Source organism: Vicia villosa, linkage group LG1 (assembly GCF_029867415.1).
Source record: "Vicia villosa cultivar HV-30 ecotype Madison, WI linkage group LG1, Vvil1.0, whole genome shotgun sequence".
Lineage (NCBI taxonomy): Eukaryota > Viridiplantae > Streptophyta > Magnoliopsida > Fabales > Fabaceae > Vicia > Vicia villosa.
In genome coordinates this window covers 40,483,509-40,488,593 of record NC_081180.1, presented here as the reverse complement: position 1 = coordinate 40,488,593, position 5,085 = coordinate 40,483,509, and the positions used below count along the sequence as shown (strand labels likewise).

Below are 5,085 nucleotides of genomic sequence, written 5' to 3'. Positions count from 1 at the left end.
ATCATCCAATTTTTTTTGATAACTTTTCCAATCTGGACATTATAATTTGCCCTTTGTCATCTTGAACATCCTCATAAAACCATTCAAAAAACCCACACCCAGGTTGCCTTGTTCCCTGCATTTTACAAAGGACAGTTGGAAATGAACAATGGAGATAAAAAGCTTGTACAAATTACAAATATACCTTAAAATGAGAACAACCCCAAAAATATTTTCAATAGCTCTTCGCCGTTGATGACCTGCGAAGAATAGCTGTATCTCCACAATGACAACTTGGTTTCCATGGAAGATTCTCCCCCGTAAAAGAATTGATTTTCATACTTTCTTCGCTTTTCTGTTTCATGGAGGACGAATTGAAACTTGATTTCATGGAGGAAGAAGGAAGAAACCTACTCTTCAATTTTGGGAAATCAATTGATGTTATCCCTAAATCCAATTCTGAACGCGGCTAGGTCAAATTTTGGAGGAACAAGGGAGAATGAAATAGAAGATCCATGTCATCTGCCATGTATGCAAATTCAAATGGCCGTTTGCACTAAATGGACGGAAGGGACCAACGTGCTCCGTTTTTAAGACTTAAAGGATTGATTTTCACTTTTTAAAAGATAAGGGACCAGAATGGACCCCGAGCCAAAGTTAAAGGACGAAAAAAGTGTATTTTCCCAAATTAATTGAGACACAAGAGGGTATCATAATGTTTTGTGAGGAAGAGCTGAATCAAGAGAAGAATGAGTTTCTTGATAGTGAACAAAAGGCGACGATTTGAGAGGGGGCGAAACTGTTTTGCGAGGCTTTGATGGCAAGACAAAGAAAAATTAAAAATGACATAATTGACCCCTTTTTATGTAAATTTGGTGTCTAATACTACACACTAATAGGATACCCGTGCGTTTGCATGAGTACGGGTGTGTTACACGTTTTTGTTACAAAATTACTTAATTAAAGAGTTTATGATTTATAAGAGAAAACCATATTTTTATTTATATTTTGATCATAAATATCATTTTTTATATATAAAAATATTTAGATCGACCATATATTTTCCTGTATATAAATATTATTTATGTTTCGACATCATTTATAAAATCATTTGATCATAACAATTTTATTCACATTAAAAAAATATTAAAATTCACTCATTAATTTAAAGATGTCGCAATTGCTTGTGTTTGTGGTTGAATCTGTTGATCGCCTTGCTTGTATTGTTTTTTGGAAATCAATATAGTTTCAATTCTTCAAAAAAATAAAAATTATGACATCAATAATATATAACTCACTTTTCCTTATATTATCTTTAAAACAATTGTATCTTAAATTAAAAATAATTTCAAAATAAAAATATTCGTAACATAAATAATTAAAAAACAACATTTTTTTATGTTTGAATTCGTACATTATTTTTAATATATTAACTTTTATTTTCTTTAATCGTACAAAAGAATATAATAACATGTACATTCATATGAATTTTGATCTGAATTCATATGCGTCCATACGAGTATTATTGTGTTATGCACCATACGAGTATTAGTGTCTTATGGACGTTTGTTTCTAAAATGGAATAAGAATTAAGAAAACATAAAAACATTCATGTGACATAACTATCTCTATAAAGCCTATATTAATGGATTCAATATTCCTCTAATCCAAATTTGCAAATAGTATAGTAGCAGGTTTGTTTATATCTATAAAATTGTATCTTAAGTAAAGTTCAAGATTTTCTATTTGAAAGATTAATTTATGAAATTTCAAATTATTTCTTTGTATTTTAATTTCCATGAAGTTCAACCCATCTTGTAAATAAGTTGTTTATTTCATATAATCTCTTATTTTACCAATATTGCATAATTAATAATGTTTTCCTATAAGAAATAAAAAAATTGTAATTAAATTAAATTTTTAACGTATGTTATATTTCAACTTATTATTTTATTTGCAAATAATTAGAAATGTGAAATGGAACACAACAAATTTTAGAGTACACAAGACATGATTACATTTCTTTTACTAGTAGAAGACCCGTGCATCCGCACGGGTAGGTTCATATATATCTTAGATCATTTGATATGGTTTGATTATTATTGATATATAATTGTTATTATAAAATTACTAATAATATAAATATTTTATTGATTAAAATAAAAAAGTATTATGGTGATAGTGACCCGTAAAAACAGTTTGAGTGATAAAATTTAGAGAAATTGACAAAATTTACAAATTATCATCTCATTGTTTCATTAGAATACAATAAAAAATTAATAATTTTAGTGATACATTACTTGTATGGTAAAAAAATGTAAATTAAAAATTAATCATAGGTGAATTATTGTTTCTTTGACTCTAGTTCTTGCTTTATTCTTGAATAAGCGTCCACCACTCCACCTTGTTCACCTGATGGAAAGCTGTGACAACGCAAACACATTCATTATCGAAATGGAAGAAAAAGTACCATATATCATTGTAGTACCATATATCATTTCTTACTGTAATTGCTTTTATGCGTAAGATTATGTCCCATGCTACTTTATAAAAGTATTTCAACTACATTTTTAACATTACTGACAAATTGACAAATTTAGATGAGTGATATTTAATTGGTTTTAATTAGTTTAATTTAATTACTTTCAATTAAAAATTAAAATCTATTAATTTAATATTTAAACTTAATATTTAGTTCTATTGATCTAATATTGTAGGTTTAATATTTATCAGAAAAAAACCAAGAAAAAAAAGGTTAGAAATTGATCCATTATTCAAGATACGGCATACAAACCATATTTCACATAAACCATAAGCCATATGCAAGATTAATTGGGTGGAAAATTCTAGCTGGAAATGGGTGGATAATTCTAGCTGGAAAAAATTCTTATCGACATTTACAAAGCTTTATTACAACAATCCTATGAATCAACATTAAATCTGCAAAGATACTTATGTATTACACTAACAAACAATATTCGACTCTCAAAACAACACCATAATCAACCAAATTCAAACAAAATATAAAGGAGATGAATACTAAAAAAAAAAAGAAACTTATCCAAAATTGTTAATAGGATCCTTAGCATCTCCAAGTTGTGCATAGGCAGATCAAACAAAATAATACAATATGGTCCAACGTAACTACTCATAACACAATGCATGGCCAAAAGAAACTAATTTGGTCACATGCTCCTAAATCAGAATCAGAACGAACCAATGACAGAGATATACTCCCAGTTTCTTCACCTAACACCAAGCTCTACATTTGATACATTGGTTCCTGACAGAGATATATACTCCCAATTTCTTCACCTAACACCAAGCTCTACATTTGATAAATTGGTTCCTAATAATAAGTAAAATTGAATCTTGTATCCAAGATTTAAATGAAGGCATGCCACAATATGATTCTTACTGCTCCCAAACCAACAATGCATTTGTCTTCTCTGCAACAGATTAAGCAAATATGGATATGATGTAGATAAATGTTATTAAGAAGAAAAAAATCACAAGTATAAATAATCAGTCAATATAAGAAAGGACCTTTATTTCATATATCATTTGTCTTCCCTGACTATTTCTTTGTCGACAGCACAACAAACAAACCTCAATGAAAATTCTATCAACAAAATTGAATGCCAAAACATAATATGTTTTTAAATATAGCTTATGATGTTTTCAAAAGTAAAATCCAAATTGAAGAAGTAACAGTTTCACTATCAGCTAGCTTAAAACTCAAGTTATCAAGAAAATCAGCTGAATGGTAAACAACATGTATGTATCAAAAGTTATTTGCAATTGAACTCTGAAATCTGAGATAATGCTATTCAGTTTCTTATCACAGATTCACAGATAAGTTTCAAGCAAATAAAAGAGACAACAAATTCACACATTCAATGCTAACATTTTCTTGGTTTTAAGCTAATCCGTTTAAACGCTAAAAAGATTTATTACCTTTTCTGATGGACTCTGCAAGGGAATCCATTTTTCAAGATTGAAGAACACTCTTCTCCTAAATTCAACAGTAATATGATTAATATAAAGTTGATTAGTATAAAGCTGATAGTGATTAAATGAATTATGTGAAATTGAGACATTATATTACCTCATTCAGGTTCAAATAAGTCTCAATAGTTTTCACAACATCATCATCAAGTGATACAATGAGCATTGTCAGTATAATGTTTGATACTTCACATGAAAGGCAAAATTTAAACCTAGAGAAAAACCAAAGCAACATTATGTATGTAGACAGTTAAACATATAAACAGAAACAAAAAGCAGAATCAAAACTGACTTTGTAACATCGACATCATCACTTGCACCGTAGCTGCATTGAAAAGGCATCCCTTTCCAACGCTAGTGCAGTAACAATTGTACCGTGGAAAGGAAATATGTATTAGTTTAGATGTCGGCTAGTTTCTAAACACGAAAAATGTTCTGCTCTATGAATTTGACATGCCCTTGATCAAGATAGGAGGCCTGGGCATCTAAATGAATTTAAAACTAAAATGTAAGGTTGATTAAGAGTTATATTGCAAGACATCAACAACTCATAGTGATGCAGGGATATATTACAAAGCAAAATGCTACTTGAAAATAGAGCCTTGAGTAATTTACTTCCATTAGAATGTAGTGAGCAAAATGCTACTGTAGTTTGTTTCATTCTGCAGCTTTACATGAACAAATTAATCTGCAAATTAACTGATGATGCTACGTAAATATACCAGTAACTTGATGGAAACTGAAACAAACCTTTCTTCGACTGTAGGAACTAAACCATTTGTCATAGCCATACCGCCAATCTACCTCAGATAAATTTGTCAATTTCTTTCAATCAACATGCAGTATGATGAGAACTTTAAAATGTTGAGTTCAACATATAAAACTCACCAGTTTTATGCTACAAAATAATTTTCTCTGAATTTCTATGCAGCCTGTGAATACAAGCACAAAAACTGGGGAAGATAACTTGCTATGTAAATAATTTTCTGTTTCCAACTAAGATCCTAGTTTACCTTCATCAATCTCGGTAAGATCGTCATGTGCTTGCTGTTTTTGATATGAGTTTGTGTCATGAGCGATCTTAGCGACACAGAGAAG

At 29.6% G+C, this 5,085-nt stretch overlaps 1 long non-coding RNA gene across 1 annotated transcript; it reads right to left on the bottom strand.

Annotated features, from left to right (window-relative positions):
* Window positions 1-3,044: 3,044 nt before the first annotated feature.
* LOC131604739 (uncharacterized) lies at window positions 3,045-4,166 on the bottom strand. Its single transcript, XR_009284642.1, has 3 exons — window positions 4,088-4,166; window positions 3,937-3,994; window positions 3,045-3,428 (listed from the first exon to the last, which is right to left on the bottom strand). It is a non-coding gene; the product is annotated as an uncharacterized LOC131604739 (long non-coding RNA).
* Between the last annotated feature and the right edge of the window lie 919 nt (window positions 4,167-5,085).